This window comes from Podarcis bocagei (genome assembly GCF_964188305.1).
Source record: "Podarcis bocagei genome assembly, chromosome: 10".
Lineage (NCBI taxonomy): Eukaryota > Metazoa > Chordata > Lepidosauria > Squamata > Lacertidae > Podarcis > Podarcis bocagei.
Genome location: NC_138135.1, coordinates 29477415 through 29505373, shown reverse-complemented (window position 1 = coordinate 29505373; position 27959 = coordinate 29477415). Strand labels below are relative to the sequence as shown.

Genomic DNA, 27959 nt, shown 5'->3' with positions numbered 1-27959 from the left:
CCACACTTAATGACCCACCTAAGTGGTACTCAGAATATCACTCAAGATATCACTCAAGATATCCCCCAAGTAATTAAGGAACAAAAGAAGAAAAGGCACAATAACCTGGGAACTTCTTCTCTGCACCACACCCCCTCAACAGTATTTATAGGAACTCAAACACTGAGATCCTGCTCTGTTCCAGTAACAAGAAGCCGAAAGCACCAGCCTGAAGATGACGAGTGAGACCTCGTCGAAACGTCGCCTAGACACCCCAACTCTTACACGGGAAGACACCCGAAGACACCAAAACCTATATATATATATATATATATATACACACATACACACACACACACACACACACACACACACACTGCTTTAAATTATGCTTTAGGCAATTTTTTTGGTGTCTACTAGCAACTGGGTGCTTTGTTCATCATAACAAACCTTGAAGAGATGGAGATCTGTTTTGTTGGCCACATCAAATGGGGTGGTCTTTCTTGGCCAAATATCCAGAACAAGTACAAAACCTCCCATGGCTGCAATGGTAGAAATCCCAGTACTTAAACTTTCCTTAAGTCTATGTGGAGTCTAGGCCTCAAGGGTTCTGTGCTCCTTCTGACTCACCAAGATTAGAAAGTATGATGTTTATAGCTTCCGAAAGGAGAAATTCTTTGCTTTCCAAAGGGTCATAGCACTTGCCTGTAGCCCTAGATTTTCCTGAGCTATCATAACAATATTATTATGTAGCAAGGAGTTTATCTGAGGTCATTGTGGTATTAGTAATACTTTTCTTCTAACTTTTGTCTGGTTGGACCAGAATCACACAGCATGCGCACAATTTCTTGCTCATTTTCATTTCTGCAGACGCTACTTTTGACGAGAGCGTGCCAATTAGTACCCTATGTGATTTTCTCATTAGCATCCGTAATCAGCCAGAGGAATGCTAGTAGCCACATTTCCACCAGTCAGCTCCCATTAGCCCTGAACGATTCAGTAGGGCCCAGGTTACGTGACCCATTTTATGTAATTATGTGACAGAACTTCTCAAACTCAGTTTCCATCACGGCCGCTTCTCAGCCCATTTTGTTCTTCAGGCTTATCTCGACATAAACTGAACTTTCTTTTTCTCATACTGTCCTCCGGTTTGAAATGTTCTGGGCACTGGCCTTGCTGAAGCTGTCAGAAGAAAACCACAGCCTTTTGACTGATGAGAAAGAGACATTTGAAGTCAATGGAATTACAACATCGATTTGCACCAGCAGCAGACGGCTTATTCTATATAGAGAGAAAAGCAGATGAGTGTTTGGTTTTTCAGGGAATATGTCCATGGTACATATACCACTGTCATTTAGAGACATAGGAATTAACATAGGGAGGCATGGCAGATCCAATTGCTATATCTATCTTTGTTCAGCCTACAGCAACAGCCTACAGCCTACAGTTTCTTAAAACAGGATCTGTGCTATTAACAGCTGCATGAGAACTAGAAAAGCAACGAAGCTTTTGACATTTCTATGCTACAGCAAGCATCACCACTTGATTTTATGCAGCTATCAAAGTCACAAAGCCTTTACCCATAAAAGATAGCAACCTTAGAGTACCTGCAAAAATGGATATTTCTGCATGCTGTTGGGAAGAAACCATACTACCATTGTGAATAAATCCACTCAGTCCCAGCTTCTTAGCATTGTTTATCTATGAGGAGACCCTGAGCTTGAAGCTGAAGCCTGTTCTGTCCTGCTCATTGTTAGTGGTGCTTCTGTCTTCCATGAATTTCTGTAAAGATTTAAGACTTCATGCATCACAAGGAATATCATATACACAGAGCTATTTTTCATTCATATGTCCATGAAAGAAACCCTAGACCCTGCAGTCAACATAATTTCTACAACCCAGGAGAATGCCCTCATTTATACTTAATGCTAAACCATGGTGAACATTAACCATAATTACTAAACCATAGTTAAAGCTGTGGCATCTGGAAAATAACTTAAACATTGATTTATTATTATTTATTATCCACCCTTCACCCTAAGGTTCCAGGATATGCCACAGAATAGTTAAAAGCACCCGAGGGAACAGCTGAGCCTTGAAAGTATTTTAATTTTTTCACTGCTTTTCATTTGTGGATCTGTTGTTTGGGGCAGTGGCAGCTCCTTACAGACAATTTCACCTAGGACTTTCACCAACAATCCGCAATCCTCCTAAGATTTGAAAGTCTAGTTACCCTTTAAGAGGTGAGTTCACCAATAGCAGGTGGCGTCTAGGAGAGATGGCTTGGAGCAGGCTTCCTCAACCTCGGCCCTCCAGATGTTTTGAACTACAATTCCCATCATCCCTGACCACTGGTCCTGCTAGCTAGGGATCATGGGAGTTGTAGGCCAAAAACATCTGGAGGGCTGAGGTTGAGGAAGCCTGGCTTGGAGGCAGAGGCTTAAAGGTAAAGGGACCCCTGACCATTAGGTCCAGTCGTGACCGACTCTGGGGTTGCGGCACTCATCTCGCTTTATTGGCCAAGGGAGCCGGCGTACAGCTTCCGGGTCATGTGGCCAGCATGACTAAGCTGCTTCTGGTGAACCAGAGCAGCACACGGAAACGCCGTTTACCTTCCCGCCAGAGCGGTACCTATTTATCTACTTGCACTTTGACGTGCTTTCTAACTGCTAGGTTGGCAGGAGCAGGGACCGAGCAACGGGAGCTCACCCCATCGCGGGGATTCGAACTGCTGACCTTCTGATCGGCAAGTCCTAGGCTCTGTGGTTTAACTCACAGTGCCATCATGGGAGTTGTAGGCCAAAAACATCTGGAGGGCTGAGGTTGAGGAAGCCTGGCTTGGAGGCAGAGGCTTAGGAGGCTTCATTTAATTTCCAGTCCTTGCTGGAGCAAGTAGCTCACTCAGAGCTCTCCGTGGTACTGTAATAACACCATTTGCCGTTTGAGCAAGGCAATCTCAAAATTCCAAATGAATTACATTGTTGTTTTGGATACTGGCCCTGGTATCAGAGACTTCACTTTCAAAGATGGTTTGTAGTGTTACAAAGTGGTTTCCTTGCTTATTGCATCATAAAGCAGTCTCTATACTGAACATTGTCTGCTGACTCCCAGTGAGTTGCCAATTCAATTGTGCATCATTAAACTATAGATCTTGCACCATCCTTTGGAGGCTGGTCCAAGTGAGTTTAACTAAGATGGCAAAACCAGCGTCCTGCAGGGGCTCATTGGTTTCCACTTGGGCAATAATTTGTATTTTAAAAGCTGCACAAGAAAAAAAATTGGAAAAGTTCCTGGACATGCAACTATTACTCAAGCTCTGCCAGATGCAACCCAGTTTGAATCCTGAGCCTTCCTGCTTTAAGCACTAAACTGCAATATTCATACTGTGGTGTAGTAGCATTATTTTAATGGCTTCAAGGAAAGCCAGCCAGGTAACACTGAAAACTGTAGAACTGAATATCTAGCTTCAGTTTCTGCCTTAGGAAGGGAAATTCTTTCTGATATTGCTCACCATACAGATTGGAATCTACACTTAGAATAGCAGATTTGGGAATATAAAGTGTTTATATAGGGACTTGGATTTAGTTTCCCAGTCTCCTCCTTTCTGTGAAGAGCTTGTGGTTCCTCGTATTATATTATTATTATTATTTATTATTATTATTATTATTATTATTATTATTATTATTATACCAGGCAGAGAGCCTTCTCGGTAGTGGCACCCACCCTATGGAACACCCTCCCATCAGATGTCAAGGAGATGAGTAACTATAAGCTTTAGAAGACATCTGAAGGCAGCCCTGAAGCTTTTTAATGTGTAATGTTTTACTATTTTTTTATATAAGTTGGAAGTCACCTAGAGTGTGGGTTACAAATGATAAAATTAGTAGTAGTAGTAGTAGTAGTAGTAGTAGTAGTAGACTGGGGCTGTGCACATGCAGCTCTGGCTATTGTACAAATGTAGAGTAGGATCCGAGCCTATGTATTAAAACAGGTATAAGAAGCCTATAGCTTCCCAGATGTTGTTGGACTGCAGCTCCCATCAACCTCAGGCAGCTTGGCCAATGGTTATGGATAATGGAAACTGTAGTCCAGCAACACCAGGAAGGCCATAGGTTTCATACCCCAGACTGAAACACAATTTCTTTGAGTTCGGCAACACTGGTGTTTGTTTTACTGATCAAAACAGCAGTTGGCTTTTCAGGGCGGGAGAGGGAGCTTGCACAATCCCATGTAATTTTTAAATTGAAGTGCTATCACACACTTTTCTCATAGATACTCAAACGTTCTGACAAGTTGCATTGACTGTGACTACTTTACTTGTTATGTCTTGAAGATTCCACTCCTGGCAATTGTGTGCCTGCCTCTCCCTCTTGGTGCTGTTCCCTCACTTTTCTCAATACAGAATGACAGTGGAACCATAAATCAATAAGTGATGGGAAACTGAGCCATTAAAAAAGTGTACCATGACTTCAGAAAGATCTATTGATCATCTAGCCATGACCTTGAGCTCTTGGTTTCACAACGAGGACAAAAATTCAGTGCAGACTGTAAGTCCATTCAAACTCAGTAGCGCTGGCAATTTGCAATTTTCACATGTGGGTTAGTTTGTAAAACTTGCTTTTTAGGGAAAGTGTGCTTTCAGCTGAACACTTTCTTTTCACAATTCAAAACAGTTTCTTAGCATATGGTATTTTCTAGCATAGTTTAGGGAGGTCCTGACTATATTTTATGAGTACAGAAAATATTTTGCTTTGTGTTTCAAAGAAGTACCACCCAGTCTAGCCTTGCTAAGGGCTTCAACTGTTGCTTGGTTAATATGGCAAAGGAAACAAGTTGTCACACTGGCATCCCTTCTATCATTATTGGTTTGTTCCCCCAGTTATTTCCATCACCTATACAAAATAGGACTACCTCATTCATTTCTCACAATGCGTTACACTATTTGCTATGAGGATGGAGGAGGGAAGGAAATACCGTATTGTTTGTCCCATAGGACGCTCCGTCCCATAGGACGCACCTAGTTTTTTGGGGGGGAAATAAAGGGGGGAAAATTCCTTTATTTCCCCCCGAAAACCAGGTCGGGGAAGCCGAACCAGGTCGAGGAACAGTGGGATGGCGGCGCTGCGCCTCCCTGCTGTCCCCCAAGCTTGTGGGGCTGGCTGATGTCTGCCCGGCACGCGGGGCGCTCTGCTTCAGGCGGCAGGCTGCTATCCGCAGTGTGGGTAGACCTGCGGGGAACTCCTGCAGGGCTCCCCACGCTGCGGATGTCTGTCCGGCACGAGGGTTGCTCTGCTTCAGGGTGCCCTTTGCGCTGGGTGGCAGGCTGCTATCCGCAGCGTGGGGAGCCCTGCAGGGAACTCCTCCAGGGCTCCCCACGCTGCGGATGTCTGCCTGGCACGAGGGGCGCTCTGCTTCAGGGCTCCCCTCGCGCCGGGTGGCAGGCTGCTATCCGCAGCCTAGACAGCCCTGCGGGACCTCCCGCAAGGCTGCCTAGGCTGCGGATGTATTCCCGAAGCGCCGGGCGCTCTGCTTTCAGCACACCCGGCGCTCCGGGAAGCAGGCTGCTATCCGCAGCCTAGACAGCCCTGCGGGACCTCCCTCAGGGCTGCCTAGGCTGCGGATGTCTTCCTGAAGCCTGGAGAGCAAGAGGGGTCGGTGCGCACCGACCCCTCTCGCTCTCCAAGCTTCAGCAAAAGCCTGCATTCACCCCATAGGATGCACCCAGATTTCCCCTTCATTTTTGGAGGGGAAAATGTGTGTCCTATAGGGCGAAAAATACGGTATATATGTTATATATGCTATCTTGAGCCCCATTAGAAGATTTACATCATTAATGACTACGACACACCCTTGGGGAGGGATGCCATCTTGTCCTTCACTTATCGCAGCAATATGCCTTGCGTCAGCTTTGAAAGCTCATCCATTGGTATAGCCAAGTTCATCAACTCAGACCCCAGTAATTCATGTCCTTTCAAGATCCACAGAATATAATAAAGTGGCGAAGGCAGAGAGAAAATCATAGGGTCTAGCAATGTTTGGAATCATAAAATGCCGGCAAATTGTTAAACACAAAAGCAGAGCTGTTTGAGACTGACAGGCTAATTGCCATTGGCTTTGCTGCTATCATGTTGCTTGACCTAAGCACCAGCTTTTCCCAGCAACCGCTGATGAGGATGAAGAAGATTATCCCTTGGCACTGACAGTTTCACTGCTGAAAAGAGGTGACCTTTTCTTTCTCAGTGCTGTCAGGGATATCCCCAGCTCTGCATCCATACCTACTCAAAAGCTGACAAGACTATATAACAATTTATCTGGGGGGAAAGACTAGGCTCATCTCAAAGCTGGAAAAGGAAATGGATGGGCATCTCTAATTTACAGGTGTCTGTAAATAAGTTCATAACCTTCAGCATGAGACTCTTAATATCAGGGCTGTGGGTGTGAGCCCCGTGTTGGGCAAAAAGATTCCTGCATTGCAGGGGGTTGGACTAGATGACCCTCATGGTGCCTTGCAACTCTACAATTCTATGATTCGCAATTAATATGATGCCTCTTACAGTATATCTGCTTCCTCTCCTTCAAATATTTGTAAGAAGATCTGCATTTTACATTTACAGTACAATGATATCACTATAACAGTCATTGCTTTCACCAGAGAATCCTGGCAACTGAGGACTCTTAGGAGAACCCTTATAGTACTATAGTTCCCAGCACACTTAACAAACTACAGCTCCCAGCATACTTTGGGGAAAACTATGGCTGTCAGAGTGGTATAAGAGTGCTTTAAATGTGTGGTGTAAATGTGGCCATCTACATTACAGACTATCTTGGCACCATACATGTAAAGCACTATGGTGCCATTCAAATAGTCGTGGCTTGCTCAAAAGAATCCTGGGAGATGTTAAGGGTGCTGATAGTTAGGAGACCTTGATTTCTCTCACAGAGCTTCAACTTGCAGAGTGGTTTAACAACCGATCCCTCTTCCCTGGGCACTCTGTATGGTTGTTTCTTTATGAGTAGGCTAAGGAAGGACCATGATATACCGGTAGTGAAGAACCAAAGTGGTAATGAGCGTCCAGTGCACCGTTTGACACAGAACCTCTGACACATTAATCCAGCCCATCAGGAAATGGCACATGAACACATTCAATTAGAGTGGGCGGAACTGCCACAGCATGCAAGCATAACTTGGGCAATTGAATATTTTCCTCTTGGCAGAATAGTCCTATTCAGCACACTGAGGAGGAGAGACAAGCTGTCTGTTCCAAGTGTTTTAAGGCAAGAATTGGACCTGATGGTGTTTTGTTTTGTTTTGTTTCAATCCACAATGCTTCTTTAGCTGTACATACAATTAGTTTCACCTTCACTCTTCTGTTTTCACACACATCCTCCAGGATCTTATTCTACCCATGTCTTCAGATCTTTTCTCAAGGCCCTGTTCCAACTACACTACCCTTTTTAAGAGAGGTGCACTGTGCTTCAGCAAAGAACATGATATTTTCTGCAGTAGAGCCCCAACTTTGAAATGCAGACACCTCTCCAGTGCCAACATTACAAGCTTTGCAACATCTGGTGAAGACCTCCCTATTTGCTCAAGCAAAGATGGGGAAACTGTGGCCCTCCAGATGTTGTACGTTTATGCCCTCCCATCATTCCTGACCATTGGCTGTGATGTCTGGAATGGATGGGAGTTAGAATCCAACAATGTATGGAGGGTCACAGGTTCCCTATCCTTGGGTTAAGTGGTTTGGGGAACTTTTCTCTATTCTGTTCCCCCCACCCCACCCCCAGATTTTCAGTCACTTCTTTTCGCTTTATTTATCTGTTGGTTTGAACTAGTATAGGCTAGCACTACCACCTTAAAGAGGCAGCAGGTACAGAATCTGCTTCCAGGACCAGTTATATATACTTGTGTTGATCTGCCCTACTCACCAACCTAGCAGCTGCATTCTGCCCTGACTGCAGCTTCCAGACCAGGAGGGTTAAGATATATTTCAAATGAAAATGGGCTTCACCCAATTCAGTCCACTCCTCTATGGGCTTTGATGCAGCTATTAAATGTTGGCAGTGAATCCTCATTTTGGGTATCATAAATGCACTGGTTAGGTGCAGAAGGAGCCTGTGGCCAGGAGACTATTCATGATTAATTTGGTTGGGTGGCATTGGGCTTGACAGATTGCTTAACAATATTTGTTATTTAAATGCCAGAGTAGCTTATTTTAGTATCTTAGTTTAGTGTGCTTGGCTCTGGGACTGATGCATTTGTTATAGGTATTCTCTGAATTTATATACCTGGCAGTAATTTCTACTGTCTGGCAGCCACTCTCTGTCAATGACTGAATGAGCCTTCTCTCAAAGAAGACACAATTCTTCCCTCAGACTAAAGCCAGTTCCTTTCTAATTAGCATCATGGTTCTGGGGTCTGTAATGGTAAACCTTTCTGAAGTTAATGAGGCAATTCTGGGAACAATTAAGCCTTCCATGTATAAAAGACACACAATTTTAATGGAAATGAAGTGTTCCATTTTGAGCAGGAGTAAAATCTTCATTCCTGCCTCAGCTATAGAAATGTCTGTAAATCTGGTTTTAAGATACAATATTAAACTATGAGTTAAATATAGATACATCCTCTTCTTTCTAGTATAGACAGGAAAGGAAGCGAATGTTAATTACAAATAGATGTGAACTAGTTCATGTTTTCCTCAGTGTCATTACTTGCTCACATTACATTACGGAGCAATAATTGGAGAATCCATTTATTTATCCTGAGCATCATGCAGCAAATGATATTATCATGCAGGATAAAACTTGTCCATGGTGCGGCCATGATGGAGGCTCATGGGAAGGATGTGGTGCTGAGTAAAACCACGCGGTAAGTCAGATATTGGTTGGTAAGAGATGGCTGGGTATGGTTGGTGAGAATGTCTGAGAGTGCGGTTTCTGTATGAAGGATTGCTAAGAATGTGTTTGGGAGCTGCTCCTGGGCTGCAGAAATGTGGGTGAAGCTTCTATAAATGTGCCTTGTATATGTGGATTTTTTAATTGCAGTATAGTATTTTATTTTAATTTGCAATTATTTTTTTAATGCTTAAAGGAATATATTGTTTTCCTGTTAATTATGTTGCCCTAAATGTGGATCTTGTATTCGATTGTCATTTGTAATGCTTTATTTTTACATTTTGTAAAGTTTTATCTGATATTTTAAGATAGGTTGTAAACTGCTTGAACATTTTCTTTGGAGGGAGGAATGCAACACAGAGATTATATAAATAAAATGAATAAAAGTGTGTCAATTAGAAAGCAACAGAAATTGCAGTAAGGTATTAGCATTTTGTTCATGCACAAACTAACAGCTCTTAAGGAGAGCTGGTCCTAAAGCAGGATCCGTCCATTTTTTCCTAGTCTCTCTGGTCAAATCCACACCATACATTTAAAGCACATGGCTTCCTCAAAAGAATCTTGGGAACGGCAGTTAACCCCTCACAAAACTACAATTCCAGAATCTACAGTTTCCATTATTCTTTGAGGGACAAACAATGTGCTTTAAATGTATGGCATGCATGTGACCTCTATCTACCTTGTTCCATTGTACTTAAAGATAATCCTGTAAATATCATTTTCCACAAAGCTAAAACTAGTTGTGATGGGCTTCTGCTGCTGGCTCTGCTCCTTAGCAATGGGCCTAAAGGACAATTTCCCTGTGCGCCCTAACAATTTGAGAACATGAGAAGAGCCCCACTGATCTATCAAGTCCAGCACTCACAAAGACAACTCAAAAGGAAAACCTGAGCACAACAGCACTTTCTCTACTTGTGATTCCTAGCAACTGGGATTCAGAGGTCTACTGCTTCCGACAGGGAAGACAGAGCTTAGCCACAGTGGCTACTAGCTGTTGATAGCATCAGCTTCCACAAATTGAATTTTTGTGATAAGAGCCTAATTTATCAGATGGAATGGAAATTCCAGTGTGGTTGTCCACTTGCTTGTTCCTCCTGTTTCCCACCTGCTTGTCTTGCTGCTCCTTCTTATCTGCTTCTTTTTACATTACTTCCCAGCCAACTTGTGGTGATATCCTTAGTGCATGACACCTAATATAATTACCGGTAGGCAGCTTCCAGGTTCAGCTAGCTACTGTACTGAAACTCAGACCACTATTTTAACTATCAAGTTCAATGGCATTGCATCCTTTTCCCAAATGCAAACAGTCAGGAAATTTGGGGGGGGGGGTGGATTTCTGAGCTTTTCAGTGGTACTCTTTGCAATATCACTGATAAAAATGTTTCATGGCTGCCTGTCTATTTCTTTCTGTTGCTCTCTCTCATACACCAGTTAAGCTTAGCCTCACACAACTGGAATACAAGGTACAATGGTCTCCCTCTGCAAGACTTTTGAGACGTGTTATAGTATCAGAGGGCAATATACCATACTGGTTAATAGGATTGTGCCAGCATAAGTGAATGAATCATTCCCGTTCCCAAACACTCCTCTCCAGTCTTTGTTTAACAACATTTGCACTTTCCTGGGTCTTTGTTGCCATCGTGCAATAGACCTATTTACTTTATGATGTGGGGCTTGGGTTTGCTTTCTGGAAGGATTACATTTGGTCTATTTTCTGTTGCAAAGCTTTCAGCTGTACTCTGATGGAAAGCTGTCCTGCTGATCCAAGTTAGGTAAGCCCTGCATGCCCCTGCTGTAAATGTAATTGTGTTCAGTGCAGTGGCAAAGTGGGAACTGGATGTTTAGTGCTTAGCACATTTCCTATGAAACACCTCACCACCACCTCCTGCATGCTCCCTCAGCCTTCTTCACATTTCAGAGGGAAGAATCCAGCACTGCTTAGGACCTCTGCACAGGGCCTATTACCGCAAACAATACTCTTCTTGAATCATCGTATCACCAGAGACTTGGGTAGTTAAAATCAATGGTCCAATTCATAAGTTGTGAGGCTATGTGGTAAGCCACATCCCCGCGTTGGACTCTTGCACTGCCCCTGTAGTATACAAAAGATCCCAGCACAAGGAATTGCCTTGATCATGTTGCATTATTGATCTGCTGTGTGGAAAAGATATAAATGTAGCTGCAAAGACTGCACATGTCCCATTATGTTAAAGGGAGAGTGTTGTGTCCTGCTAGGGAGATTAATAATTTTATTGGTTCATGTTCCCTCACCCTAATGTTTTATATCAGGTTATATGGTAAAAATGGCAGAAATGTGAAAGTCAAAATAGGAATAATAATTTCCATATAGAGAATGATATAGTTCACTAGGAAAATTCAGAATTGTAAGGCTCTCTCTCTCTCTCTCTCTCTCTCTCTCTCTGTGTGTGTGTGTGTACATACACACACACACACACACACACACACACATATATATATAATTTGAATTCAACCTGTGTCCATTATTATTTAAGTTCCTTTTTGTAATTTTTATTCAGATGTGTTTTCCCTTTGTTAAACTTTTGTTTTGCAATGGCCTGGTGATCAATTACCGATAAATGAATTTGAAATATGATTCCTTCAACTCTGGAGGTAAAGGAATTTCAAGCAGGGCCTCAGATGATGACCGGAGTGTGTGTGAAGGAACCTACAGAGGAAGGCAGTTACTAATTTGTGGAAGAATTTTCTCTCTCTTTGTTCAGTTCTTGTTTTGTTTTAGAAGATACACCCACAATACTGGACAGGAGAGAGAAATTTGCAGCCAACTGCCTGTTTAATTAGTGCCAGGGTGGCCATGTGTCCTACTTTACAGAGGACATTAGTGAAGTACAGCCAGGGGACAGTCCTCTGCTTAAAGTGCTGACTGGTCTAAGTTTGGTTTCAAAATAAATAACTATAAGCAGGATGAGCAGGGGCCTTGAAGTAGTCCATCAATAGCTGGCACCTGGGCAGCAGACTAAGCAGGTACGTACACAGACCACCTGGTCCCAGTCTTCCACACCATGGTGAATTGTATTGTGTTACTATTTAATTTAGTCATTTCTAAATTTGCATTTATGCATATAAATTAACAGATGCATTTCCCCCCCAGACTTGAGTTCTCTATTGTCCTCTTTTGGGGAAAGGTTTTTCTCTTGCTTGGCAATAAATAAATGGCCACTCTAATTAGCAGACATGTAAGCATTGCATGGCAGGAGGTTGAACTAGATGGCCCTCAGGGTCCCTTCAAACTCTACAATTCTATGATTTAATGATTGGAAAATACATGTGCATATGTTCTCAAACCAAATTATAGGGAATCATAGTAATAGCTTACCAACCATGTAGCAAACCGCTGGATAATTCAGAAGTTGTTGGCTGCACAGGCAGATACAGATGATCAGAGCCATTTCCAATTGACACTTTCTTTTGCCCTCTCATTTGCCAGCCACTCTAATTCACTCTATTTATTTAGAAAATTAATACAACATCTTCAGTCAAACATGGGTTCTAAAGGGCAGCATATATAAACGTTCCAAGTATCAATACAATATTAAAACAATCAATAGCAAATCAAGCAATGTCATAAAAATGGAGAGCTAATAAACCAAAACCATTCAGACAGCTAAAACCATATAGTAAAATTTAAAAGCCTGTGCAAAAAGCCTTGGTGTCTTAACCAGGTGCCAAAAGGAATACTCTGTCAGTGCCAGTCTTTATCCCTAATGTTAGAGGCAGTGTGCCTCTGAATGCCAGTAGCTGTGAATCACAAGTGAAGAAATTACTGCCCCCAATGGTTCCTTTGCAGCCATGAGTTTATCTGCCCCACATCCAACACCACATGTGCCAAATAAAAATTGCACCTGGACTTAATTTAATCTGATATATATTATCTGCAAGCAATGCTCTTCTGCATTCCACATAAGACCAAATAAACCCCCAGTCTCTATAGAAAAGAGTAAATGGATAAGAGTCTGATATCAGAGAGAGACATACCGTAGTCAAAGAAACCAGTGGGGGGACATTTCAACCTCTCAGGACATTGTGTTACTCACCTTTAGGGGACTATTCTTGAAGACGAAACTTCAGATAGAGTTTCCAGTATAAAACCACTGAATTACAACTTCTCAAGAAGTTCTATCACCTGGGCCCTGAAACGAGATAATGGGTTTTTATCACTGCAGGTGTTCATTGGCTTATCAATGCCAGGATACTTGTAACATCATCCACACTGCTTTGTAAATGGTCACCATGATGATTTACATAAAACACATTTAATATAACCGTAATAGTTTGGACTTTTTGCATTTCATTTCTCTGTTACCTAACAGTTCCTCTCTCCACCAACCACCTACCCACCAGTTTATATACCTGATTAAGCAGATTGTAGTCTGAAAGCTTGGACCATAATACATTTGTTATGGTTTAAGGTGCTACAAGACTTTGTTGATTTTCCCGTAATATACTTACATTGCTACCCCTCTGAAAATTGTTTTGTGGTTGTTGGTTTTAAATTGATTTCTTGTTCAGTTATGTCTGTAATGCTTTCTCATTTATGTGTGGGAAGGGTTAACAATGTTTTGATCCCTATCTCCAACCATCTGCAGAGAGTAGGAGATTTAATTTCAACACCTTTTGAAAGTAAAATGAATTCAGCCAGCCATGTTTTATAGGTGCTAGCTACACAACTTTTTTTCCCCTGCCTAAAAAAAATAATTAAAAGATTACAGCTGAAATGGTACATATCATAGGGTTCTGGTAATAGAAAGCTCATTTCATAATTTGACTCTAATTGTATTGACAAGATAGTTTGGAGGAGGCAAAGAAATATGCTTCCCTCCACTCAAAATACAGGGAAAGAGCCATGGATCATAAGAGCTCAGCACTAGAATCTGTTTTCAGTGCTACTAGATTAGTATAGGGATGAGTTACTAATACAGGAGCTGCCTCTGCGCATGTGCAAAGCAAAGTACAAGTGTGTCACAAGCAAAAAAAGGGGGGCGAAGTTACCATGCAACATCTGAGTAAATTGCATGGACATGATCTGGCTGCACAAGTAATTTCTCTTGGGTAAATGCAACAAAGCGTTGGAAGCGGGGTTAAGCATGCATAAGCCTATAGGGTAGATTATGACATATTTTTGCATATGGTGCTGCCTTCCTTTTTTTGCTATGGTGGGGAAGCATATATTTAGTCCAGAAGGAAGAGAAGGATCATAGCAGTGTGGAATATATTTCCTTTATCTCCTGACAGAACCCCATTAACATAGCCAACTATCGTGCATTATTATCTTGAGAACCAGCAGGGCAAAATCCTGCCACCTACCTCTTCATGCTCCCTGCTACATTGAGAAACCTTGATGAAACGGGTTGAATTTGGAAGCTCCCTTAATATTTACACTGCAGAATAATTTGCTTGCATTTTAACTAGCCTGAAGGATTATGCATGGCGAGAGGAACCACATTAAACTAGTTGTGCGATTCAGATGGGGCCCCAACTGGAATGAAGATCCCAAGACCAGATTGTGGCCATATTCACATAATCTATTTACAACACTATGATACAACTTTAAACAGCCATGAATTCCTACAAAGATTTTTTGGAAAGTGTGTTTGTTTATGGGTGCTGAAAGTTGTTAGAGGCCCTCTAGTCCTCTCAGCCACAATTTTTGGAGTGCTTTAACAATTGATCCCTCTTCCCGGGGAACTCTGGAAACTGTAGCTCTATGAGAACAGGGGTCTGCTGACAAATCTCAGCACCCTTAGCAAACTACGGTTCCCAGGATTCTGTTTAAAGTGTTTAAAATGGTATAATGCTTTAAATGTATGGTGTGACTATGGCCTGTGTTGGTAATCAGTACCTGATCCTCTGCCCCATTGCCCCAGTCCCCAAATCGGTGTCCAAGTCACAACCTCTTCAGATCTCTTCAGATGGTTGCTTATTGACCCATTGCTAAGTGCCAGCTGATACAAACCCAATGAAAGTAATCAGTCCCCAGGAGTAAAAGTGTGGCCTATGAAGTTGACAAGAGTAGTTCTTTTATTTCATATGCAAGTCACACAATTTGTATATTATCATGTAAGATTGTTTGCTTTATTGTCTAAGTAAATGCCAATTAAGTGAGAAGCAGTTTTTCCCCCTTTTTGCTTTTATTGCACGCATTTGGTAGCTTTTATGGTGACTCACAATTCAATAAATAGAGCAGCAAATCATTACTTTCTGCCTTAGTCTGATGATTGATTTGCTTTTCCTGGGGAAAGCTTCTTTATGGCGCTTGTTGCCTAGACTAATGGAGGAACTTCAATCTTTTAAGCCAAATTCATTTGTGGTTAAATACCAGTGGTTAACCATCTACTCTTCAGTTCCTTTGGCACATCCTAGACTACTTCAAACATTATGTAAATGTGAGGGATTTTCAATGGTTAAAATATACATACTCGTGAAGCAATTCTGCCACTTCCCATATCTTGAATTGATTCTCCCAGGCACAGTTAGAAACAAGATAAGAAAATACCTTAACTTCCACAAAAGTCAGTCCATTTGGTTCAGCAGCAGTTCTCCAGGGTTTTAGACCTTTGTCTTTTCCAGCACCACCTGGAGTTACCAGGTAGGACTTGCTTCATGCTTGACAGGAAAATTGGCTTCCAGGTGGAAAAATCAAAACTAGAAACAGAATTGTTAGAACCCAATACTAAGAATATGTCAATAATGTATAACTTGTTGCTGAAATGGAATACACAAGATGAAACAGTTAAATCAGCTATGATTAAGTGGGCACAGGACATTGGTCATAACATTATGTTTGCTGACTGGGAACAGTTGTGGACCACCGGTATAAAATTTACGGCATGTAATGCCTTAAAGGAAAATATTATGAAATGATCTATATGTGGTACATGACCCCAGTCAAGCTAGCAAAAATCTACCATTTGCCTGATAATAAGTGTTGGAAATGTAAAGAAACTGAAGGTACTTTTTACCACCTTTGGTGGACGTGCCCGAAGATTAAGGCTTTCTGGGAAATGATATATAATGAAATGAAAAAGGTACTTAAATGTACTTTCCCTAAGAAACCAGAGGCCTTTCTCTTGGGCATTGTCGGCCAATTGGTGTCAAAGAAAGATAGAACTTTTTTTATGTATGCTACAACAGCAGCAAGAATACTCATTGCAAAGTACTGGAAGACACAGGATCTACCCACTCTGGAAGAATGGCAGATGAAGGTGATAGACTACATGGGATTGGCTGAAATGACTGGCAGAATCCGTGACCAGGGGAAAGAGACGGCGGATGAAGACTGGAAGAAATTAAAGTAAAATTAAGGAATGCTAAAATGTTGAGGTTTTGGAAAATAGGGGATTACAGCTGTAAAAGATTAAGTAAAAGAAAAGAATAAGGGAAAATTTGATAAAATCAAGGGGTAGGATTTGCTGAAACAAATTTGGAAATTGGGCTGCAGAAAGGGGAGGTATGGGGAAGTCAGTGAAGTAAGGTTTAAGAAAAAAGGATTCAAAATTATACATGTTTGTTTATGTGTTTGCTTGTTTGTTTGTTTGCATTGTGTAATGTTTGTGTTCATAAAAACTGTGAAAAACCAATAAAAATTTTATAATAAAAAAAGGACTTGCTTCATGCAAAGCACCCCTTGAAACACAGTCTTTTCCCACATGGTACAACTTACAGCTATAACATTTCCCTTTTCAAGAGGCTTGGTTGTTGTTCATACTTTGGTGTCTAGCTGACTATACTATTTGGAGATGGAAAGTGAGGACACTTGCCCCAGTGATCCTGTTTTTTTTTGTTTTGCTTCATGTAATGCATTAAAGTGGCTAAAGTATTTTAGATCTCCTGAAACTCATTCAGATACACCCATCTATGCCTTCTCCTTTGGCCTATGATTTCATTCTAGACAATAGGAATGTGCTATGTTAAAAGCCAAGACTGCTTAAGTGCCAGCCTTGTTCCTTAGTACAGAATAATTATCTAGGGTAGGGTGCTTGCAGTTGTCCTCCTTGCTTGAGAAAAGAACTGCCAGCATATCATACAGTGTTTCTCCAAATCATCATTTCTTGTTGGAACTCAGCAGCTATTGTAGATTTGCCAAGATATTTTTCATATGGTTTTCCGGGGTGTCATTGCATGTCAACCGTCCCAGTCCATAACAGTTAAATGATATCACTGCCATGTTGAGCTTTATGGTATACTTCAGTTCATCTGATATAACTCTGACTGTAAAGCATTCAGCAGTGGGCACTGCTGGAGGCAGGATATTAGACTTGATGGACGAATGCATTGATGTGGTATGGCAAATGCTATCTTCCCTTAAGTAAACAGTTCTGAAGTTCAAGATATTTTGGTAGACTTTGCTGCAAAATATTATTTTTAAAGCTCCTAGATTTCTTTAAACCTTCAATAAAACACTCCCCACTCCTAAGCAAGCCATCCTATTTAAGTGGCTGTTGCGAGGAAACAACTTAATATTTGAAGTATCTGTGGTAGTCTAAAGCTTTCCAAAGATGTCATTCCTCCCCATAATTTTCTGTTACTGCTCTGGAAAGTTGTTGTTTTTTTAAAGCAGCAGTGAATGTTTAGTTGTATCATTCTCTCCCATGAATATTTACATTATTATTCATGGCATATATGCTCACACCTCCACCCCCCCCCCATGTGAAAAGGGTGGGTGGGCTAAATGGAAACAACTCAGAGGGTTTAAAAAAATTAACTGTTATTTGTTAAGTGCTTCTCTCAGTGGCTTAAAATGTTTTGTTCTCTTTATGCTTAACTCCTTGGGCTATTCTCAAACAAAGGCTCTTTCTTAATAGGTTGATTTATGGCAATAATCCACTTTGCATCCCCCTAATGGAGGGGAAGAAATGAGTTAGAAGAACGCTGTACTTTGCAGACAGGTGCCCCTGGTCCACACATGTCAAAAAATAAGGTGTCACAAGAACAAACTCTGCTACATTTTTATTCATTTTTTTATTTTTATTTTTGAAGAAATGAGTTCAAGGAAGTGGCATTAAAATCTGACATGTTAATGGGACCAGGACATTAAATATTATTTTAATATGTGGAATATTGACATTTTGATGGCAGCATAATTATTAGATGTTATTTTGTTGCGCTGAAACATCATGCACCTGTGAGCCATATGGGATTAACCCATTACAGTACATCTTTTATGAGGAAAGGGAGGGATGGAAAGAAGTCCAACTCTACAGCTGTGAGTAACAAACATTGAAAAGGAAGGGATCTCGATTTGAAACCAAGGTCAGACTGGTTCAGGGCATAGCTGTCAACTTTTCCCTTTTCTTGCGAGGAATCCTATTCGGAATAAGGGAATATCCCTTTACAAAAGGGAAACGTTGACAGCTATGGTTCAGGGACAATTTTAGCAGTCCACTCCTAAGACACCTATATTTACTTTGCTGGAAAAGAGAGTCCAGTGGGAGGATGGCTAGGTTCAATCTCTGGTATCTCCAGGTTAAAGGATCAGGTGATGGGAAACCCGCTGCGAGAGACAAGAGTAGCTGGAAGTCCAGCAGAATAAGGAGCCGCCAACGCGCTGCCCTGCCTGCTGCTGCTGGGACTCCCCGGGGCTAATGGGAGTTGTAGTCCACAACATCTGGAGGGCTCCTCATTGACTTTGTCCTCCGCCTTTGTCCCTGGAAGCGCACAGAGCGATGGCAACACTTAGCCAGGACTAGACACAGGGCGCCTTAGCGCCGCGCGAGTCTGCACAACAGGCTCGGGCTCGCAAAGCTCCTGAGGGGCTGAGGGCGCTAACTTCGCCGCGTTGTCCCCATGGAAACTGCGGAAGACCGCAGCGAGCTCGGAGACGCTAAAACTGCGCCCCCGCTTTCAAAGCCCTTTGTGCCGGGCTCCCTCTTGGCCCCAGAACTTGCACAGGGCCTCCCCCCGCTCTGGAACACGCGAAGGCATCGTCGTGTGAACGGCTCCGGGGAGGGTTTTCCAACCTCGCCCCCCCCCCCCGTGTAACTCCGGCCGGCCCAGCGGAGCGCAAGAGGCGGAGGAGGGCAAGACAGGACCCGGCGCTTCTGTCGAAAGGAAGCCCAGACGGGCTCCTGAGTCGCCGCAGCCCGCCCGAGGGAGAAGGAGCCACCGCCAGTTCCCTGCCTAGAGACACACGCACATGGCTAGAAGCTGGCGGCCGTTTTTCACTCGGATTATTACAGCAGCCTCTACTGCTCCTTCTAGGCTCCCATAAGAAGCAGGAGGCGGGCGCGCGAGGAGCCGGAGAGCGTGTCCGCGCTGGTGCCCGCCGTCAACACTTCGCGGGGTTTCTCCGGACTTTTTCCTCAGCGAGGCACCGCCTCCGCCGGGAGGTGCGAGAAGCGGGACAGAGAAGAAGCGGAAGAGCGGGGAAGAGGTTCGCCCTCCGGCTCTTTCTCCTCAGTCTAGCCACCGCGGTGAGGGGAAATACCCTCTCCGCTAACTACCGAGCTCCGCTCCCTTCCCCTCTCTCTGCCTCTCTCCTCAGTGAGGCGACAAGCGAGGGGAGGACGGCTGGAAGGGGGAGGGCTCTGCAGCAGGGGGCCGCTCCTGGTTGGGCCCTGGCTCGCCGCCTGTCACAGGGCGGCGTGTGTGTGTCGGCGGGCTGGCCCCGCCTCGGCTCCTCGCCGCCCATCCCCTCCGCTGCACAGACAGACATGACACAGATCCTCAGTGGCTGCAGCTGCCGCTGAGCGAGCGGCCACTTCCTCGGGCTGGGGCGGGCGCGAGGGCGCGCAGCCTGCTGGCAACGGGAGCTGAGGCGGAGCAGCGGCGGCGCCTTAGTCGGCTCCCCCCTCAGCGAGCAAGACAGAGAGCGAAGCTGCCTGCCTGCCAGTAGCCACACTAGGGGCCAGCCTCGCTTAGCGCCGCCCGGAGCCCGCCTTCCTGCCTGCCTGCTATCCCTCCGGGCGGGGGGCAGCCCGGCTCTCCCGGGAGCGCCGAAGCCGGCTGCCGAAGTGGTGGCACTTGGAGAGCCGGCGGGGCGGCGCGGCGCGGCGCTGCTGGGAAGGAGAGCGAGGGACTGAAGCGCCGCCGCCAAGGCAGCCCGAGCGGCACCCAGCGGCCGCGCAGACCGGGCTGCCTCGCCGCCGCCTCTTCGTTGTCCGCGACCTTCTTGAGGGGCTTCCCCACACCAGCCTCTCCGAGCCCTGTCCGGGCCTGGGTTTCCCCCGGCCGGCGTGCTTGCAGGCCCCGGGGAGGCCGCATCGGAGCTAACGGGACGTGCCCCTCCCCGGGCCAACCCCGCGGGCCGCGCGAGGGGGCCTGGGCTCAGCGCGAGGCGCCCGGCGGGCGACGGGGGTTGCCTCCCCCCCAGGACAGCATGGGGGAAGGAGGAGCCGGCAGGCCCTGAGCAGGCGACCGGGGAGGGGGGCTCCCGGTTCTCCCTCCTCCTCCTCCTGCTTTTCTCTCCCCCCCCCCTTCCTCCTCTGCTCGCACGCAGATCGGACCAGCTGAGCTGCCTTATAGTCTGGGACCGACGGAGAGATCCTCCGAAAGCGCTGGATCGGCGCCTGCTTTTCTCGCGCAGCCTGACCAGCGCCCCCCCCCCCCCGCGAGCAAATTAGATTGGTAGAAAGAAGGGGATCTGCGTCTGTTCCGGGTGCCTTTGGTTCCCAGAAGGAGCCCAACAGCTGCCCGGCTTAGAAGCGGCCAGCCTCGCAGGGGATCCCCCCTCCCTTGGCAAAGCACCTCTCCGCAGCCGCGGCAGCAACAGAGAAGGTAAGAGGCTGTTTTGGGCTTGGGCGGTGATGCTGAGCCGGGTATTGCTCTGCGAGAAAGAAGAGGGGGAGCATCTTCCGTCTCTTCTTTCTTTCTCCTCCGTAAACCCCTTTAAATAAGCGTGCGGCCCGATCCGACGCCCATTTTACGTGAAAGAAAGTCCCGTTTTGTTCACTGGAGTTCATCCCCAAGTAGGCGTGGATGGAATTCCAGCCTCACTTCTGCTGCTGCTGCTGCCTCGTTTTGTGTGTTCTTCTTCCTGACGAATTGGGCTTCTTTTCGAGATACACAATCGCAGCCATCTCTCAAGAGCTGCGCTCCTTTCTGTGCAGCCCATTGTTGTTTGCACGGTTACTCCGAAGCAAGCCTCCCAGAGTTCCGTGAATGTTGGTAGGATCGCAGTCGTCTTGAGCCGGTCGAAGGAACGCACCACCGCCAGTTATCTCCATTGGCGGTGGCTAAAAGGAGACCGGGTTTGATTTGGAAGGCAAGTCATTTGTCTAGGACTGGATTCATTCGCATACACTTTGCTCAAAAAATAGTTATGATGCTTATTGCCCGTCCAAGACATACAAAAGTCAGGAAGATGGCAGTTGCCACCTGCATTCACTTCCCTGATGTGCAAAGGATTTATTTAAAGTCACAGAGACCTCTGTAAGCAAAGAAGTGGGCTATTGACTTTATTTACTTTTAAGTGGTACTTGCTGTTCAGAAAGGGTGTCATTTGGGTGTTGGTACTCAAAAACAGACCATCTTCAAAGCAAAGCTTTAAGACCCCCATGAATTCCAAAGTAAATAGCAAAATGTTTGATGGAACTGAATCCTCTCAACATCACTGTTGAGTTGTGTGTAACTTGTGAAAAGTATCCAGGGTGGAATGGACAGAAGAACCTGTTCAGAGTTTATGGATAAACTGTTGTCTGTTGGGGTCTCAGTATGTGTGTGTGTATCTTAGCCACCAAGTAGAGGAGCAGATTTTGAGATTGGGGAGAAAAAGGAGGCAGATAGGCTCTCTTTGAACCTTACCATGTATGCTCAGGAGTCAATTACAACTTGCTTCAATTCTTGAACCATTCTACTAGCATAGGTCATTAGGATTGCAGCCTTAGGGATTTTGTTTTGTTTAATGTGTGGAGAGATGAGAATCTTGGAAAGCAAAACCATCAAAGCTAGCCCTGGGCAGGAGATATTGATGAAGAACTGTGCTTAAATGTGCAGCCCTGTGTATCTTGAAAACTTGCCTATTCCGCAGGCTAAAAGGTCTTCGTTGTATACCTTGTATAATAGATTTTTTTAAAAAGCGTTTCTGCTGTATCAACAAATAATTGCTGTGTATCTGCATGGGGGGCATGAGGAAGGAGGGAGGGAGAGTTAATGAGCATGCTTGAAAGGTCACTTCAACATTTCAAGAAGCAAGCTTTCTGGCTGGTTTGACTTAAGCGATTAGGTTCAATAAGGAGTTGTCACATTATCAGCTGTGTCCACTTCTTCTCCAGGATGAATGGGCTGTAAACATTATTTCAGTCCTCTCTGAATTTATTAAAGTCAATACCCTCTTAATAGACAATCTGGTTAAATGGGACACTTTCAAGGAACAGATTGCTTTCAGCTAGATGGCTGTTTAATTGGGGCGGATTCTTCCCTTGTACTGCTTTAGGTTTGGTGTCTTGAACAGATTTCTGCTGTTATCAGCCTGTGTGAATTGTGTCATTTAGTTCATTTAGCTGATCTCCTTGGGGAACAAATAAACAACTTAGTGACTCTGTAGAGATAATATGAAGTTTGGCAGTGCTTCATGTAAGTGCTGTTGGATAGGTTCCTGGTTCATATTATGTATTCCAGAGCCCATCTGATATGCTTCTCTTCTGAGCATTACCTCAAATTGGGGTGGGGTGGGGGCTTTCCTTTTTCTGTCTTACATTCATTAAAAAAAGAAGAAGAAACAACTACTGGGCAGGTGTGCTGTTGCCAGCTAGCAACCAAAGGCTTTCTTCCTGGTTGACTGATGTTAGAGGCATATGTGAAAATGGATTAATTAAACTGCAGCAGAATTTTGAGTAGTTGGCACTGTGTGCAAGGATGCACCTTTCACTTTGTCATGTATAGAATTTGGTTAGTATGGGACCTGTGAGAACTTGGCAGAGGGGCGTCTAATGCAAGGTGTAAAAAAATGCATTTCGCATATTAAAAAGTTCTACATAAATTGGGCACAGCTTCAGTGTAGCTGGGATTGGGTATATCAAACTTTGCATGGGCTGCACATTGTTTGGTCTTTGGACAGAACAGCTCAGGAAATGCTGCCTCTTTTAGTCTGTTCCTAAGCATGTTTATTTGGAAATACGTTCAACTGAAATAATTGGGAGTTACTACCAAGTAAATGTGTGTTAAGATTATGGATATTAGACTTACTGCATTAGCTAACAAACGCTTGGAATGGGGCATGCCATCCACTATGCCAGAGCTCATTACAAATCATGATGTTATGCCAGTGTTGCAGGCAAATGTGCCAATGCAGATGTTTTGAGTTGGGGAGTCATTATTCAGTCTCTCCCCCCCCCCAATCCAAATTACTACTTGAAAGTGGAATGGAGAGGAATTTGGCAAGGGCACAAAATCTAAACCCAGAGTCCTAGAACATCATTTGGAAAATGCCAATTGATCAATGTTTCCTGCCTAATGGAATCTTTCACAGATGCTTTTTCTTTCTCAAACTGAGTTGGAGAGAACTGAAATGGCCATTGGATTGGACCTCAGTTGAGTCTGGATCTTAATTCTGGACTAGGTTCTTAGGCAAGTCACACAATGTTTATTGTCCTAGCCTTAACACACCTTTAACCATCCTCTAATATTTACTTACTTTTCAATATTACTTGGTGTTGTTTTTTTTAAGAAAACCATTCTTTCAAGCATACATATGCAGTGGAGAGTCTAAATTATGCACCTTACTAACTGTGTGTACCTGAGAGTAACAACTAAATCAGAGTAAGTGTTTGATATATACATGTGTACCTTCTTGAAACTTGGTTCCCTGTCTGTTGGTGGTGACTCCCACAGGAAAGGGGACTTGTACATGTGAATGAGTTAAACTTAAAATATCATATAAATTGCTATTTATTGAGAGTTTTGCACCTAAGATGTACAGGAACTTTGATAAATTAACCTAAGGTTGCTTACACTTTCGAGAAGTGCTCTGCTGGAAATGGCAATATTTTAACTTAACACAGAAATAGTGCTGAGTGTGTTGCTATTTGTATTCTTCAGCCTCTTACTTCAGCAATATGCTAGAGGGACTAGTATTGCTACTTCCTCAGCCCCCTGCCCGCCCGCCCCAGTGTTGGAAACCTAGATACTGTCACAATAAGCCGCTATAATAAGCCAGAGTACCAAGCCCTTATTGCCAAGAGGTCTTGTGCTTAAGAGAAATTGGTATCTGTAAACACTCTTGCAGCAGAGGGAAATATCTTAACTAAACCTAAGCAGATCGGAATGCTGAGGTGTGATACAGTTGAGCATGAAGTACCAAATGGTAACTTGCAAAGCATTTAGATGCAGTCTCTCAGGGTGTGTGTTTTTATAAGGACTCAGAACTGACTGCGGGACAGGCCTTGTCAACTACAAATCTATAATAACACAAACAGATCTGAAGTTTAAACTTTCCAGGTCTTGGATTGTCCTGCTGTTTTGGTTGTCTGTGGTGGTTTACAAATCCTGTGGTCAGCAGGGCTTAGTGGCCATGTAAAATCCACAATGAACTTACTGCAGAGTCATTGATGGGCTAGTAGTTTTTTTTTGGGGGGGGTGAGAACCCATAAGTTAGTTAATGGATATTAAGGCTGGATCCCCCCATTGCCTTTGTTGCTTTCATGTATCCTGTCTGGAATGTGTGCTGTGGCTGAACAACTCCATTGATGTAACCCATTAGCAAATACTCTTCCTCTAATATACTTTGGAAATGCGTAGGGAAGACTATACTAGTGATAGAGGGCTTAAACAAATCGGCAAGGGTCTGGCTGCTCTCCTCTGTTTTCACATAAGATATGATGGATTTTGGGTTGCATTATACAGAAGGATAATAATCCTTTCAGATGTTGGAGTATGTGTGAAAGAGAGCTAGGAATAGCACTGAATATTAAAAAGCCAGATACCGTCTGCAAGCTATTGAACTTTTCTGGAATTCTAAAGAGTGTCCTCTCAATAAACTGCAGCGCAGAAGAAGGTAGAATTTATACTCCGTGAGCTTGTAACAAAATATTTGTGTCCTTTTCTGGCACAGAATGATAATTGTAAGTACATTTTCACCTAGGTAAGGTCATTCTCTTGACAGATAAATTGTGTTGGTGCACAGAACATCTCTCCTGTGAGTTTTCTTGAGCATATGTTGCTTTGTACGTCTCTTGTGGAAATGAAGCGTTCTTATAAATGCTGTACCAAGATGCAGTGCATTACGAAGCCTGCCTAACCTGCACAGGGATATTCTTGTTCATTTTGACAGGAGTAATTGCATGTTGCTCTTCAGAATCCAGTCCTTTTTAATGAATATTTTTCCTTTCTTGTAACCCAGATTTCGGTGCAAACTGGCTTCCGAAAGTGAGTAGCTTTTTGCTTGGTGATTCAATAGCTGATGGCTGCTGGTGGTAGGAATTCATCACCTACTATAAAAATTGTTCAAAGCGGCTTATGAAAGGAAAACAGCAATGCATCGCAAAATCAACAATCACAAAAACAATTTTGTAGCAGGAATAAAAAAAAGTAGGAACATAATAGCAAATGTAACAACATATAAAGAAAACATTTCGATACTATGAATGTAACAGCATTACATTGGCAACATTACAATTCCTGAAAGTAGCAAAAATTCCTGAAAGTAGCAAAAATAATAACAAGTTGCACCTTCTTTATAGAAACATCCCTCCTATGATGTTACCTATAAACAATGTTAGAAACTCAGATATATAAGCTAGGCGCCCAATGGCTCCTTAAACTAGGGTTACAGTCACCAAAACTGAATGCATAGTTTCCATTTTGGGGGCAAGATGGCTCTAAAGTCATATTTTTCAATATGACTTTTTGGTTCCCGAAATTCATTCTGCTTGTGCAGATAAAACATAACAGATTCTACAGGATTTGTCACTAGTCAAGATCCAAGGATCCTCAGGCACGCACCTCCACATGGCGTAGACGTCAGGCACCATCCTGGCGCCCAAACATCTTCATTTGGTCTCAAGTGGCCACAAGCCAGGTGCAAAATGCACCTGGTGAATTTCAAACGCTGCTCACAGTCCCTCCCCTACAGCAACATATTACAAGGAAAAGTGATAGTCTGGAAGAGGGGAGATTATTGGGGGTTTTTGTTCTTATTTTCATTATGTATTTTGTGTTTGTTATACTGTAATTTTATGTTGTGAACCACCCTGAAATCTATGGATGAAGGGTGATGTACACATTTAATAAATAATAATCACTACTATTTCCTTTTGGTGGTTGCTGCTTGAAATGTACTATCCTGTGCCCATTGATGTTTACAGTGGGACCTACTTGTGAATAAGCATGCATAGGATTAAGCTGCATGTCAACTGTCCTCATATAATGATGGACATATAATTATATGCATCCAATAGTTGTGCCAGTCCCTTAGAAGAAGCCAATAGCCAGTATATGGTTACAATACATTTAATAGGACCACCCAGAATGGCAAAGTCATGTCTGTGTTGTTGTTTTTTGAAAAATGTAGCTGGTTTTTTTTAATTAAAAAAGTCATTTCATGCATTACTTTCAGGGAGGAAGGGGGCAGCTTTGGGGGGAATTGCCCCAGGGGCTTCATTTGTGGCTTCATTTCCATTTTGGACCTAATTGCCTTAGTTTGGCCTTGGGGAAGCATTAAGTGTGTAAAGAATATAGAAGTGCAGTGTTCTTCAATGAATGGTTTGAACTTGTGTGTGGAATCCTTTCTCTTTGTGGTGAACCACTAAATCTATGGAAGCTAGATGCTCACCTTAATGGTAGGGCAAATCCTAGTCAATGTGAATGTATTGTGCATTAATTGCATTTCCTGCTCCTCTGGCTTCATTTCCATTTTGGACCTAATTCGGTTTTTTGGCTGCTCCTTATTTATACCATTTGCACGGGTGGCGCTGTGGGTTAAACCACAGAGCCTAGGACTAGCCGATCAGAAGGTCAGCAGTTTGAATCCCCGCAACGGGGTGAGCTCCCGTTGCTCAGTCCCCTGCTCCTGCCAACCTAGCAGTTCGAAAGCACGTCAAAATGCAAGCAGATAAATAGGTACCGCTCTGGCGGGTAGGTAAATGGCGTTTCCGTGAGCTGCTCTGGTTCACCAGAAGTGGCTTAGTCATGCTGGCCACATGACCCGGAAGCTGTACGCCGGCTCCCTCGGCCAATAAAGCGAGATGAGCACTGCAACCCCAGAGTCAGCCACGATTGGACCTAATGGTCAGGGGTCCCTTTACCTTTACCTATTTATACCATTAAGACGAATCCAAATTTTGTTAAACTCCCCAAGAGGCTTTGCCCAATCTTCCATGGGGTTTAGAGCAGGTCTGTTGCTGGAAATCTCTAGTATAATTTCCTAGAGCTCGGGCTTCTTGGTCAGCCTCATCAGGAATGTTGATAACCACTCATTGTTAGTCAATTGTGGTTGTGCTGAGTGTTTGCCCACATATTCTGGAGTGAGAAGGGGGTTTTTAAGTTTCAACAAACACTTTGCTTACATTACATGTTGATAGTTGCTGCATCCCACAATCTGCAGCTGATGTTTTTGTTTTTTAAGTGGCTTCCTCCTGAGAATATTCTTGCCAATCAAGGGTCATGTAGGCCCTGTGATGACATGGTGCAGCCAATCAGATTTGACAATATGACGATGTCACAAAGCCAAGTCAGAGAGAGGGCAGGAAGCATTGTCAGGAGTGTTTTTCAACCAGAATGCTGTTGGGTATTCTAAGTTTAGAAAAGTAAACCAAGGGGGACATATGAGATTTATAAATTCAGGAATAGTATGGAGAAAGTGCACTGCATACAATGAAATTTGTTGATAGGAGATTCAGGACAGACAAAAAAAAGGACCTGTGGAATTCACTAACATATGATGTGATGATGTTTTAATCAAAGGTTATAAAAACTCATAGGTAGATACTTTTATTAATGGTTTATTAGCAATGGTGTCTAAATGTGATTTCCATGTTCAGAAGCACTGTATCTGAAAATAACAGATGCTGAGATGCACACAATGAGGAACTTCTAATGCCTCCATGCCCTGCTCATTCCCAAAAACATTTGGCTTTCTTTCTGATAAGATGACAGTCTTTAAAAAACAAAACAAA

At 43.6% G+C, this 27959-nt stretch overlaps 1 protein-coding gene and 1 long non-coding RNA gene across 2 annotated transcripts in view; one reads left to right on the top strand and one right to left on the bottom strand.

Moving 5' to 3' along the window:
* Window positions 1-5836: 5836 nt before the first annotated feature.
* Window positions 5837-27453, bottom strand: LOC308596187. The gene is made up of 4 exons (XR_014012395.1): window positions 27351-27453; window positions 12948-13043; window positions 12230-12355; window positions 5837-5947 (listed from the first exon to the last, which is right to left on the bottom strand). It is a non-coding gene; the product is annotated as an uncharacterized lncRNA (long non-coding RNA).
* Window positions 20304-27959, top strand: part of LARGE1 (LARGE xylosyl- and glucuronyltransferase 1) — a 345951-nt gene continuing 338295 nt past the window's right edge. The window contains exon 1 of the mRNA XM_081210986.1: window positions 20304-20625. The gene's annotated coding sequence lies outside the window, so the exon portion shown is untranslated. The remainder of the gene's footprint in view (window positions 20626-27959) is intronic.